Below are 15,015 nucleotides of genomic sequence, written 5' to 3' on the forward strand. Positions count from 1 at the left end.
AGGGATTGTGTTCAACCTGATTAAGTTGTATCTATCCCAGCTGTTAGAACAGTGTGAGTTCCAAGAGTTAATGAGTACCATAATTATTAATTATTATTATGTCCATAAGAGTTAAGGGTGACTGTTGAGGTGACCCCCACAGCAGGTGGGGTAAGATTAATAAAAAGAGACTTCCTGGAAGAGGTAGGATTTCAGGAAGGCTTTGAGGCTGGGGAGATGCATGGTCTAGTGGATTTGAAGTGTGAGGGGATTTCCAGGAAGGGGAGAGGTGGGAGCAGCAGGCCAGAGGTAGGGAAGCCAAGACCAAGATCAGCCAAGGCCTGATGAGAAGATTAGCTAGGCAGGAGCAAATAGCACAGGCTTCCTGTCAGCTCAGCTCAAGAAGAAAGCTGCACCAGACTCAAAATATCAAAAAACAAGGCAACCAGCCTAGTGAAGAGAGCCTGGGCCTGGGAGTCAGAAGGATCTGGGTTCTAATCCTGGCTCTTCTAACTGCTTGTTGTGTGATCTTGGCCAAGTCACCTACCTCCTGGTGCCCGTTTCCTCAACTGTAAAATGGGGATTTGATACCTGTTCTCCCTCCTACTTAAACTGTGAGCCCCATGGGAGACAGGGACTGTGTCTGACCTAATTAACTTGTAACTACCCCAGCACTTAGAACTTTGTTTGACACAAAGTAAAGCTTAACAAGTACCATAAAACAAACAAGCAAGATTAGATTTCCTCTCTCATGTCCTCCTCCAGCTACTGCCTCGTCGCATTCAGACAATTCCTGCCCCACTCCACCAGGAGGCTGGAGAGATTTCCCCAAACATTCATTCAATTGGGCGTATTGATGGTCCTTAGTCAATATGGCATACTTTCCAGGTTTGGGGTTGGGATTGCAGCCCAATTGCACCATCACTTTGTCATCACTGGGGCTGCCCACAGTCTCCATAAATTTTATTTAGAATCGAAAATATTCCTTTCTGACAGCAGATGTCAATGACCTGATTGAAGAATTTTCAGTTCATTTCATCACTCACTGCCATCATCGTTTACTGAGTCCCCACTGCATGTAGGGAACTAGGCCATGAGAAACAGCATGGCCTAGTAGAAAGAGTTTGGGCTGGATGTCAGAGAACCTGAGTTCTAATCCCAGTTCTGCCAGTTTTTTTATGGCACTTATTAAGCGCTTACTATGTGCAAAGCACTATTCTAAGCACTGGATAATGATGGTATTTGTTAAGCACTTACTATGTGCAAAGCACTGGTTGTCCCACGTGGGGCTCACAATCTTAATCCCCATTTTACAGATGAGGTAACTGAGGCACAGAGAAGTGAAATGACTTGCCCAAAGTCACAAAACTGTCAAGTGGCGGAGCCGGGATTAGAACCCATGACCTCTGACTCCCAAGACCATGCTTTTTTCACTGAGCCACGCTTCTTCTCCAACACAGTTGCTTTCTGTGTGACATTGGGCAAATCACTCAACTTCTCTGTGACTCCGTTACCTTATTTGTTAAATGGGGATTAAATTATCTTTCCTCCAATTTAAAATGTGAGCTCCCAGTGGGACCGGGACTGTATCCAACCTAATAAAGCTGTATCTATCCCAGTGCTTAGAACAGTGTTTAACACATAGTAAGCTCTTAACAAATACTATTAAAAAAAAGTGCTTGGGGAATAACAGAGGAATGACTTAGACAAGGTCTCTTCCCACTAGGAGATCATGACCTAAGGAAGAAGACAAACATGGAAAGATATGGCCATTCCAATGTAAAGATTAAACTCTAAACAATGCAACACCCTGAAACTAGAGCTAAATGTTGATCCTCCCCACCCCAGGCTCCACAGATTTTGTTTCTTCATTGGTTTATCTGGGGGTTTGTCCAAGTTTCTACTGGGTCCAATAGACATCAAGATGGTTATTTGCCAGCCACCTTTATTTCCTCAGATATCTCACTGGTCTTCTACATATCTCTGTGGAAGGAAAGGGCAACGGTTTGATCCACTTTTTCAGATATGGAAACTGTAGCTCAGAGAGGTGAAGGACCCTGCCTACTATCACCCAGCGAAATAGGATTAGAACTCAAGACTTCAGATTCCTGACTCAGAGGCCTACAGGACTCTCTGGTAGTCAGTGTTCTTGCTCTGCTGAAACACTAGTACTCTTGGCCCTCTTCCATTTCTCCCTTTTTTAAACTGAGATTGAGTTTATCAGCTAAGTGAAGAATGCTTGAACTGTAAATCTAAATGGACATTTTCCAGTTCATCCACTAAGATTCCCTGCAAACTCTATGCTCACCACACTTGAGAAGCAGTGTGGTCTAGTGAAAAGAGCACAGAACTTGTAGTCAGGAGACCTTGGTTCTAATCCCACTTCACCCCTTGCCTGCTGTGTGACCATGAGCTAGTCACTTGATGTCTCTGTGCTTCAGTTCCTTCATATGGAAATTGGAGATTCAATACCTGTTCTCCCTCCCCTTACACTGTGAACCCCGAGTGCGACAGAGACTTTGTTGGGTCTGAATTAATCAACGGTATTTATTGAGCCCTTACTCTATACAGAGCACTGTACTAAGCATTTGGGAGATTACAAATATATCTACCCCTGTGCTTGCTACATAGCAAACACTTAACATTCATTCATATATTCATTCAACTGTATGTATTGAGCACTTACTGTGTGCAGAGCATTGTACTAAGCGATTGGGATGTACAAGTTGGCAACATATAGAGACAGTCCCTACCCAACAACGGGCTTACAGTCTAGAAGGGGGAGACAGACAACAAAGCAAAACTTGTGGACAGGTGTCAAGTTATCAGAATAAATAGAAGTAAGGCTAGATGCACATCATTAACAAAATAAATAGAATAGTAACAAATATCACTATTCTCCAGCCTCAAACTCATTGCAGCATCTAATGGAAACCTATGGCTAAAAGGAATCTCAAGAAATGAGCTAATCCATCTCCCCATCTTGGGTTCAGATTGCATCTAAGTCACGGGAGTAGTTGGGTGCGTGCCCTGGGCTTTGGATCCCTGGGGAAGTTGGAGTGCACCTCAAAATGAGATATGCATGTGTGTAGGTGAGCACAGCAACCACAACCCTCCTCACCCCCTCCAGCCTTCCTCCGAAAAGGGTGGAGGTGACATTCCCTGGCACTGGACTAGAGTTCAGGCAGACTAATGAACATGGAAATGAGCCTGTTGGAGCTTATCAGCTCCATTCCATTGTTGCTTTTAAGGAAGCAGACAGGATGAGCCCGCCCCAGCAATAGGTGAGTTGGAGTAAAAGGCAGAGATTTCAGCAAAGCATTTGCTGCACATTAATCAGTGTATTGGCACACAAAAGATACCCTGCAGATGGCAATGTTTCAAATGCGCAGAATCCATGGAGTAGAAGCATTCAAGTGAGATGAACATTGCAGGCATCCTGGGTTATTTTCCCAACACTTTACCAGAATTGCTGCAAATTATAATGAAGAAGAAGGAGGAGAAGGAAGAGAAGGAAGAGGATGAAAAGGAGAAGAGGAGGAGGAGGGGAAGGAGAAGAAGAGTTAAATTCTTGCCGTGTGCTAACCACTAAGCACCTTTCTTCTTAGGGCAAATGAATTCACCTCTCTGCATTTGTTTCTAATCCAGGATGATGTTTTATTACTTGTCCTCTACCTGACTTGCAAGGAATTTGAGAGGACTAGTGGGATGACATGTCTAGACTGTAAGCTCCTTGTGGGCAGGGAACATGTCTATCAACTCTGATATATTAAACTCTCCCTAGCATTCATTCATTCATTAAATCGTATTTATTGAGCACTTACTGTGTGCAGAGCACTGTACTAAGCGCTTGGAAAGTACAATTCAGCAACAAAGAGAGACAATCCCTGACCACAATGGGCTCACAGTCTAGCATTTAGTGCAGTGCTCTGCACATGGTAATCACTTAATAAATATGAATGATTCCTCGAAATTGCTATTAATATGCCAGTTTCCTCAGAGGCAGGAACTATATCAATTAAAGCTGAATTGAATGTAAAATGGGTTCTGGGGAGACAATACATATGGAGAGGAGTTTCTCATGGGCTGATCTTCATCTTGGGCAAATCACTTAACTTCTTTGTGCCTCAGTTTCTCACCTGTAAAATAGAGATTGGATGTCTGTTTTTCCTTCTACTTAGAAACGTGAACTCCATGTTTGGACAGGGACTAGTAAGTCTGATTAACTAGTATCTACCCCAGCACTTAGTGCAGTGCTTGTCATATAGTAAGCACTTAAGAAATACTACAATTATTACGTTTCTGATTGGCAGAGTTGGATCAACTCCCACTGGGACCTGGGTCTGGACCCTATTGCAGGTCCACTGTTCCCCTTGCTGTTGCTCTGCTGGATTTCCAAATATCCAAACCTCATCAAGCAATCAGTAGTGTTGATTTTTGAGGAATAGGGAGATGTGGGAAAAATGATCATTCATTCATTCATTCAATCGTATTTATTGAGCACTTACTGTGTGCAGAGCACTGTATTAAGCGCTTGGAAAGTACAATTCAGCAACAGATAGAGACAATCCCTACCCAATAACGGGCTCACCTTCTAGAAGGGGGAGACAGACAACAGAATAATAAAAGTAGACAGGCATCAATAGCATCAAAATAGATAAATAGAATTATAGATCTAGCTATAGTAGTAGTAGTAATAATAAGAGTACCTATGAGTACCTAGCAACATGGTTCAGTGGATAGAGCACAGGCCTCGAAGTCAGAAGGACCTGGGTTCCAATTCTGGCCCCGCCACTTATCTGCTGTGTGACCCCAGATAGGTCACTTCACTGTACCACAGTTTCTTCATCTGTAAAATCAGTCCATCAATCAATGGTATTTATTGAGCACTTACTGTGTGCAAAGCAGTGTACTAAGCACTTGGGAAAGTACAATACAACAGAGTTGGTGGTAATAATAAAAATAATTGTGGTATTTGTTGAGTGCTTACTATGTGTCAAGCACTAAGCATTAGGATCAATAAAAGATAATCCAGTCCCACATGGGGCTCATAATCTAAGTAGGAGGGAGCTTAGGATTGAATCCCCTGTTTGCAGATGAGGAAATTGAGGCACAGAGAAGTTAAATGAGTTGTTTAAGGTCACAGAGCAGGTAAGTGGTGGAGCCAGAATTAGAACCCAGGTTCTCTGTCCCCGAAGTTCATGCTTTTTCCACTAGGTCTTGGTGCTTCTCCAGATGCTCACTAAGAGCTTGCAATGATCAGGTCAGAAGAGTGACATGTGAACTGGAGAGGGGAAAAACTGGAGGTAGGGAAGTATGTGAGAAGACCGAGGCAGTAGTCAAGTACAATCCACATCCACAGTTTACTTATTTATGGTACTGTCTTCTCCCACTCTAGACTGAGAGCTTCTTCTGGGAGGGGAATGTATCTACCAACTCTATTGTATTCTCCAAAGCACTTTGTTCGGAGCTCAGCACACAGTAAACACACAATAAATACCATTGATTGATCAAGTTGAAATATGACAAGTGCTTGGACGAGTGTGGTAGCAGTTTGGATGGGAAGGAAGGGTAAATTCTAAAGATGTGAAGAAATGACTGTCAGGAATTGGGGACTGACTTAAAATGGGTGTTCATTCATTGTCTTATTTATTGAGTGCTTACTGTGTGCAGAGCACTGTACTAAGTGCTTGGAAAGTACAATTCAGCAACAGATAGAGACTGAAAGAGAAAGAGGTGGAGGGTTTGTGAGACAGGGAAGATGGTGAAATTGTCAACTGTGGAACTGTGGAAATGGAAAGTTAAGAGAAAGAGAGGATTTGGGAGGGAAGATGAGTTGAGTTTTGGACATGTTGAGCTAAAGGTGCTGGCAGGAAATCCAAGTAGAGATGTCCTGGAGGCAGGAGAAGATGCAAAATTGCAGGGCAGGATAGAGATTGGGGCTGGATTAAGGTGGATTTGGGAGTCATCTCCTTAGAAAAGGTAGTTGAGTACATGAAAGCCAATAAGCACCTTAAAAGAGTGAGTGGATCTTGATAACTGAAGACTCAGAATTGATCCTTGAGGGACAACCACAAATAGGGAGTGGGAAGCAGAGGAGGAGCTGACGAAAGTGACCAGGAATGGCCAGAAAAGAGGAGGAAAGCCAGGAGTAGAGAATGTCAGGGAAATCAAGGCTAGATAGTGTTCTCAAGAGAAGCAGCATGGTCTAATGGAAAGAGCACAGACCTGGGAGTTAAAAGGACCTGGATTCAAATCCTGACTGCCACGTCTGCTCTATGACCTTGGGCAAGTCACTTAACTTCCCTGTGCTTCAGTTAGCTCGTCTGTAAAATGGGTATTAGGAGTGTGAGCCCCACATAGGACAGGGATTGTGTCCAATCTGATTACCCTGTATCTACCCCAGAGCTTTGAACAGTGCTTGGCACATAGAAAGTGCTTAAGAAATATCATCCAAAAAAAGGTGGGGGGTGGGGAGGCTTGAAGGGGGAATATTCACAGAGTCAAAGAGCTGGAAAAGGGCCAAGGAGGATTTGACTGGAGTAGAGTCTGTTAGATTTGGTGAGGAGGAGGTCAGTTGGTCACCTTGGGGAAAATTATTTCAGTAGAGTAGAAGGGGAAAAGAAACCATATTGTAGAGGGTCAAGGAGGGAGTTGGAGGAAAGGAAGTAGAGGCAATGGGATTAGAGAACAGGTTTGAGGGAAGAGGTATTCTTAATAGTTCAAGTGGAGGGCCTCCTCATTCAAATTCTCCAGGCCACAGCTCTCCCCATCTTCAAAACTCATCTCTAATCTTAGCTCCTCAAGAAGTCACACCCCAATTATTCTCCTCCATCCCAAATTTTGTCAATCCAACAGTGAACCTTAAAACAAGTTTTATGCACTTCCCTTTAGCTCTTATGTGCATATCTCAGTATGCTACTATACATTTATTTTTCTATGTATCCTGCCATAGTCCTGTTATCAACAGCTGAGCATTGTTCTTTCTCCTGCTTCCACTATTTTAAAATAATTTGTCTTTCTGTTATCCACATCAAGATCATAAACTCCTTAGGGAGAGAGACCAGATTTTCTGCTTTAATGGTACCTTCCAAGCACTTAGTAGATTAATTAATGAATCAATCAATTGATGGTATTTATTGAGGGCTTACTGTTTGTAAGAGCACTATACTAAGAGCTTGGGAGAGTTCAATACAACAGAGTTTGTAGATATGTTCCCTGCCCACAAGGAGCTTTCAGTCTACAGTCTAGGAGAATGCTCTATACACCAGAGGTACTCAATAAACACCATTGATTGACTGATTGATTGATTTTGAGATTACAAGGGAACGGTTTCTGTACAGATGACTACAGCATTGCATTAATACAACACTGGTCACCAAGAATGCACTGTACTCAATCTTGGCTAAATGTGATGTAAAAAAATGACAGGAGGACTATAATAATAAAGACAATGTGAAAATGTTATAGCATTTAAATTAATTCAACCAGCATTTTGAGAACCTCTAACACTTTGAGTTCAAAAGCCTATTATTTTGGGTAACTTTCCAATTTTCCTCTTTCAGTATTTATTCCTTATTTTTTTGGTCAAAATTTCCTCTCTAAGGCCTAAACTTTACCACTTCTCCCCTGCCTTTTCTCAGCTGTTATTTAACCACTAATTTTTTTTCAGCTTTCAAGAACCAATTGTGAACTTGGTTTATATTTGAAAAGTTCATGCACTGTTATTAATGCAGTGGTTAATGTGTGCCTTGGTCGTTTAATTTACAATAAGAAAAGTAAGCCAGAACTGTTTACCCATCTGTCTGACCATTCAGAGCATTTAGTTTCCATAAACTCCCAATGCATCGGTAATGTCCCTTGCAGTCAACCAAATGAAAAATAAAAGGGAAATATCCAGTTTAATTACAGACAGCTGATGATCAGTCAGTTGCAGAAAAATAACTGCTTTCATTGTAAATCCCATTTATAGTTCATCCTGCAAGTAAATGTTAGTGTTAAAATTGTGCTCTTTAGTGGCAACTGAGATCTAACATGAAGCAATTTAGCAGTGACAGCGTGTTTCCATCTCAAAACACAACAAGCAGACTTTAAGCACAACTGTTACTGTGATGCTGTTGACTGCTCCCCCAACTTTGACTTCCGTGGGCTTCAGTAGAAATTCCAGCGAGAACTGTCAGTTTGCTCTGCCATGTCTGATGGGTTGAATGATTATTTAGTTTGGAGTTAATCCACTCTCCTCTTTCCTCAGTTTGAGGTCTGCCCCCAGCAGTCACTGGCCTTTCAGAGAAACAAGAGACCTATTTAGAAAATGCCTTAGTTCTCACCCTTTGAAAACAACCTATATTAATTCTAACCACTCACCACTAACCCCACCCATATTTATGACTTCAGCCTTAGATAGATTTTCAATTCATTGCCTGCCCCTGGCCATGTGCCATCATAGCAGACCCTCCATCATCCAGTTCTAAAATCCCAGGGTTAGAAAAACCTTTGAGAAGGCAACTATTCCACCCCTGCCTCCAAGCTGAAGGGAAACAAATCATCAAACCATCCTGAAAATGGAGAGACTGGAAAACTGTTCCTTTCCTTAAAAATCCCAAGAAACAGAATCCACAACCAGGCTGGTGGCCCATTTCCCTTCTAAACAGGAAGTCCTTTCTAATGTCTAAACTGAATTCCTGCTGTCCATTTCCTCTTGTCCTCAGTGGAAACTGAGAAAAGCTGCCCACTGTCCCTTGCCCAAGGACTTAGAACAGTGCTCTGCACATAGTAGGTGATTGGAAAATACCATTGATTAATTTAAAAAGTCACAGTCCTGGTCCTCTACTGTTGCTTTCAATCTAATAGAAGAAACAGAAAAAGCACAGTTACAACAACTGAAAATACAACTGATGGAAATACAAATATCAAAATTCAGGCATATTAAGTCCATTCACCTAAGTACCTGGTCCTCTTGGGCAGGGAGGGGAATGACAGAAGGAAGGGAATTGGGGTAACTACTGGAATTATTGGAGAAGAAACCAGAGCTTAGCTCTTCCTGGGGTATGTTTCTGAGATTTGTAGGCTGAGTCCCAGGACCCAATCCAAGTCACTTGTGGGAAGAAATTCTAGACTGTAAGGTCACTGGGCAGGAAACATGTCTACCATCCAACTCTGTCAAACTGAACTCTCCCAAGTGCTTAGTACAGTGTTCTGCACATGGTAAGTGCTCAATAAATACAACTGATTGATTAATTGAGAGTCCCTCTCCCTTCCCTGGGGTGGGGGGGAATGCTAAATTGGCCCGGATGGGCATCAGAGAGGATAACAATAACAATAATAATAACAGTATTTGTGACAATCACTGAATTAGGCACTGGGGTAGATACAAGATAATCAGGTTGGACACAGTCCTTGTCCCACATAGGGCTCACAGTCTTAATCTCCATTTTACAGATGAGGTAACTGAGGCCCAGAGAGGTGAAGTGACTTGCACAAAGTCATGCAGCAGACAAGTGGCAGAGTTGGGATTAGAACCCAGGTCCTTTTTACTCCAAGGCCCATGCTTTATCTAGGCCAGGCTGTTTCCCCAGTGAGGTGGCAGAGGCTACAGAAAGGAGACTCCACAGGTGGAAGTTGTGGGGCTTCCATATTCAAACCACTATGAGCCACCCACTCTCTAGCTCTGAAGCTTTCCAGCTCCCTAAGCAATGGGAGTGGGGCTGCTTTGCCAATTTTCAACACCCAGCATCAGCACCTCCAGGGAAGGAGGTGATACTTGAACAGGGCTTTGAAGAAGAGGGGGAGTGTGTTGTATCAGGAAAGAGAGGAAAGGACATTTCCACAGGGCAAAAGACTGAACCGTGAGATAAGGAGGAAGCCCTGGCTGGGCTAGAGAACACAAGGTGGGGTATAGGAGGAAGTGAGGGCAGTTAGAAAAGGGGGCCCATTGGTGCAGAGTTTTAACAGGATCGAAGGAGCCATGTGACCTAGTGAAGAAGAACGTGGACTTGGAGGTCAGAGGAACTGGGATCTTATCCTAGCTCCACCACCCAGCCCCTCAGCACTAATGTACATATATGTAATTTATTTATATTAATATCTGCCTCCCCCTCTAGACTGAAAGCTCACTGTGGGCAGGGAATGTGTCTGTGCATTGTTATACTGTACTCTTAGTGCAGTGCTCTGCACACTGAAAGCACTCAATAAATTTGATTGAATGAATGAGCTCCACCACAGACCTGCTGTGTGAACTTGGGCACGTTACTTAACTTCTCTGTCTCAGTTTCCTCACCTGTAAAATGGTGATTCAATGCCACTTCCCCATCCTACTTAGACTACTTAGGTGGGTCCTGATCATCTTAACTTAGTACAGTGCTTGGCTCACAATAAGCACTTAATAAATACCACAGTTATCATGATGATTATTATTTTGAAGGAGATGAAGAGGACCTGAATCTGATCGAAGTTCATTCTGCCAGGCAAGTAGGTCTGGATTGACTCTACAAATTCCCCCCCACTCTACTAGAGCAGGGTGGCTGCAATTCCCTCTGAAATTCACAGAGACCCAGAGGGTAAGAACTGATCCAGCGCAGAATCACCTAGATGTCTTAAAACAAGGAGGCCCTGATGCAATCAGTTTACACACCTTTCTTCTAAGGTGCCCCTGAACATCTGTGGGAAGCCTTCATGATTTCCCAAGGTTAGGAAGCTGTAAAATTTCTTTGGAGAAACTGATTTGTCCTCTTCCCTATGATACGAAAGTCAATGACATCTATATGAGAGTGGTAGCTATTGGAGGGCAGGGCCCTGTCTTTCTTGATCTATTTCTGTAGTTTCCTCCAAGGACTCTGTACAATGTAGGGGGCTTGGCAAGTACACAATAACTGTTCATCATTGAGGGTAATGGTGTATCATGGGCTATCATATATGACATATTAGGAGTTAATATCCATCAACTTGATTAATCAGAGTGTATTATCCAGTCTGTGGATTATTCCTATCTCTTATTTCTCCATCTGGACACTTCACTGCCATACAGATTCAGGATTATCTGTGAATTTTATTTTCTCATGGATTTTATTTCTGAGTTCAGGTAATAGAGCATCTGGTGGAGTTCCCTAGCATAGCAGAGCTTCTGTTTGAGAAGACTATGCTGTCTTGGTAGTAGTGGTAATAGTAGTAGTAGTAGTAGCAGTAGCAGTATAAACAATAGCAATAGTAGTAATAATATTTATTGGGCTCCTACTTGGTGCAGTGCAAGAACTTCAGGAAGAATATAATAAATGATATATTTCCTACTCATAATAGGCTCACATCCTACAGGGGAGACTAACATAAAATTATGTGTTTAAGTAATCACATTAACGAAGTGAATGTTCAGTTGAATAAACATATATTCAAGAAGTCTAAGAAAGGCTATAAATACATTCATAAGTGTAAGAATTGATCACTAGGCTTATAAGGGTTCAGATGCTGGGAAATCAATTGGGGAAGGTTTTTGGAGGAGAGGGGGATTTTAGGAGGATTTTAACAATAATAATAATAATTGCGGTGTTTGTTAAGTGCTAACTGTGGACCAAGCACTGTTATAAGAACTGGGGTAGAGACAAGATAATCAGGTCCCACAGTCTAAGTAGGAGGGAGAATAGGTATTTAATCCCTATTTTGTTAATGAGGGAACTGAGGCACAGAGAATTTAGGTAAATTACTCAAGGTTACACAACAAATAGCAGAACTGGGATTAGAACCAAGGCCCTCTTACTCCCAGGTCCATGCTCTTTCTTCTAGGTCATATGCTTTGAATGTGGGTAGACCTGTTGTCTGTCATATTTGGAATGGGAAAGAGTTCCAAACTGAGGTAAAGCATTGAATGAGAGGACCTAGCGGGGAGAGTCAAGAGTAAGGTAGAGTTAGAAAATTGACTTGTTATTGGCTTGTAGTCAAAGAGTTATCACTGGTCTTTTGGGGGAAATACCCTTCTCTCTCTCCAAGTTTTCTCCCTGTCAAGAAAGAAAGAATGATAATTTTGGCATTTATATTAAGCATTTTTAAAATGTTATATATCCAGTGACATTGGACACAGTCTCTGTCTCACATGGAGCTCACGATCTTTCTTGTCCCCATTTTACTTAAGAGGAAACTGAAGCCCAGAAAGTGACTTTCCCAAAGTACCAAGAGGAGGAGATGCTTTCCTGACTCCCAGCCCTGTACTCTTTCCACAAGGCTCCACTTAGTCCCCTCCCTTGGGTCATTAAATCCCCATTTCTATCAGTGGGTGGGCAGGCCTTTTCGAGTGGGCAGTTTTGGCTGGGGTTTTTCACCTTTGGCTTGGCCTGGACTCCTCCGTTTGAGGAAAAGGAAAACAAAGCAAACTCATCTTTGTTGAGGTGTCAACACCCTGTGCCCTCAGGGTCTGGCTCATTCCACCCACTTGCACTGCTAGGCACTGTTTACTATCCCAGGCCCTTGCCATAAAACAGATCTGTGCAGCCCATAAAGCATGTCACATCGAGAAAGGGTGAAAAACAACCGCAGGGAGTAGCACTGAGCAGCTGCTTGAGTCTAATTTTTACCTCAGGATAGAGTCTGCAATGGAGCAACCAGGAGGAACAGGATTTGTGGGCCTGGCTCAGGCCTGGGGGGGATGTTAGGGTGCTCTCCGTGTCCAGGAGTCCAGAATCTTGTTGCCTTCTAGTTCTCCTCTTTCACCTCCTCCTCCTCTTCCTTCTCCTCCCATAGTCTCTGTTCAGTGTTCAGTGTTCAATATTTTCAAGCCCAAGGCCATGATCTGGGTGGTTAGTTAGGACCAGAGCTCAGCCCTCTCTACAGCCCCATAGACTGAGAGCATCATTGAGACATAATATGAAGCAGCGTGGCTTAGTGACAAGAGTATGGGCTTGGGAGTCAGAGGATGTGGGTTCTAATCCAACTCCTCCACTTGTCTGCTTTGTGACCTTGGCAATTCACTTAACTCTCTCCTGGACCCTCTCCAATCTGGCTTCCGTCCCCTCCACTCCACCGAAACTGCCCTCTTAAAGGTCACCAATGACCTCCTTCTTGCTAAATCCAATGGCTCCTACTCTATCTTAATCCTCCTCGACCGCTCAGCTGCCTTTGACACTGTCGACCATCCTCTTCTCATCACGTTATCCAACCTTGGCTTCAGGACTCCTGATTCTCCTCTTATCTCTCTGGCCATTATTCTCAGTCCATTTTGCGGGCTCCTCCTCCCCTTCCCATCCCCTAACTGTAGGGGTTCCTCAAGGGTCAGTTCTTGGTCCCCTTCTGTTCTCCATCTATACTCACTCCCTTGGTGAACTCATTCACTCCCATGGCTTCAACTATCATCTCTACGCAGATGACACCCAAGTCTACATCTCAATCAATCAATCAATCAATCAATCAATCATATTTATTGAGCGCTTACTATGTGCAGAGCACTGTACTAAGCGCTTGGGAAGTACAAATTGGCAACTCATAGAGACAGTCCCTACCCAACAGTGGGCTCACAGTCTAAAAGGGGGAGACAGAGAACAGAACCAAACATACCAACAAAATAAAATAAATAGGAAAGAAATGTACAAGTAAAATAAATAAATAAATAAATAAATAGAGTAATAAATATGTACAACCATATATACATATATACAGGTGCTGTGGGGAAGGGAAGGAGGTAAGATGGGGGGATGGAGAGGGGGACGAGGGGGAGAGGAAGGAAGGGGCTCAGTCTGGGAAGGCCTCCTGGAGGAGGTGAGCTCTCAGCAGGGCCTTGAAGGGAGGAAGAGAGCTAGCTTGGCGGAGGGGCAGAGGGAGGGCATTCCAGGCCCGGGGGATGACGTGGGCCGGGGGTCGATGGCGGGACAGGCGAGAACGAGGTACAGTGAGGAGATTAGCAGTGGAGGCGCGGAGCTTGCAGGCTAGGCAGTAGAAGGAGAGAAGGGAGGTGAGGTAGGAGGGGGCGAGGTGATGGAGAGCCTTGAAGCCCATGGTGAGGAGTTTCTGCCTGATGCGCAGATTGATTGGTAGCCACTGGAGATTTTTGAGGAGGGGAGTAATATGCCCAGAGCATTTCTGGACAAAGATAATCCAGGCAGCAGCATGAAGTATGGATTGAAGTGGAGAGAGACACAAGGATGGGAGATCAGAGAGAAGGCTGGTGCAGTAGTCCAGACGGGATAGGATGAGAGCTTGAATGAGCAGTGTAGCAGTTTGGATGGAGAGGAAAGGGCGGATCTTGGCAATGTTGCGGAGCTGAGACCGGCAGGTTTTGGTGACGGCTTGGATGTGAGGGGTGAATGAGAGAGCGGAGTCGAGGATGACACCAAGGTTGCGGGCTTGTGAGACGGGAAGGATGGTAGTGCCGTCAACAGAGATGGGAAAGTCAGGGAGAGGACAAGGTTTGGGAGGGAAGACAAGGAGCTCAGTCTTCGACATGTTGAGCTTTAGGTGGCGGGCGGACATCCAGATGGAGATGTCCTGAAGGCAGGAGGAGATGCGAGCCTGGAGGGAGGGGGAGAGAGCAGGGGCAGAGATGTAGATCTGGGTGTCATCAGCGTAGAGATGATAGTTGAAGCCGTGGGAGCGAATGAGGTCACCAAGGGAGTGAGTGTAGATTGAGAATAGAAGGGGACCAAGCACTGAACCTTGGGGAACCCCCACAGTAAGAGGATGGGAGGGGGAGGAGGAGCCTGCAAAAGAGACTGAGAAAGAACGACTGGAGAGATAAGAGGAGAACCAGGAGAGGACGGAGTCTGTGAAGCCAAGGTCAGATAGCATGTTGAGGAGAAGGGGGTGGTCCACAGTGTCAAAGGCAGCTGAGAGGTCGAGGAGGATTAGGACAGAATATGAGCCGTTGGATTTGGCAAGCAAGAGGTCATTGGTGACCTTTGAGAGCGCAGTTTCCGTGGAATGAAGGGGACGGAAGCCAGACTGGAGGGGGTCGAGGAGCGAGTTGTTGTTGAGGAATTCTAGGCAGCGCGTGTAGACAACTCGTTCAAGGAGTTTGGAAAGGAATGGTAGGAGAGATATGGGACAATAACTCTCCCATTCTCT

Source organism: Tachyglossus aculeatus, chromosome 11 (genome assembly GCF_015852505.1).
Source record: "Tachyglossus aculeatus isolate mTacAcu1 chromosome 11, mTacAcu1.pri, whole genome shotgun sequence".
Classification (NCBI taxonomy): Eukaryota; Metazoa; Chordata; class Mammalia; order Monotremata; family Tachyglossidae; genus Tachyglossus; species Tachyglossus aculeatus.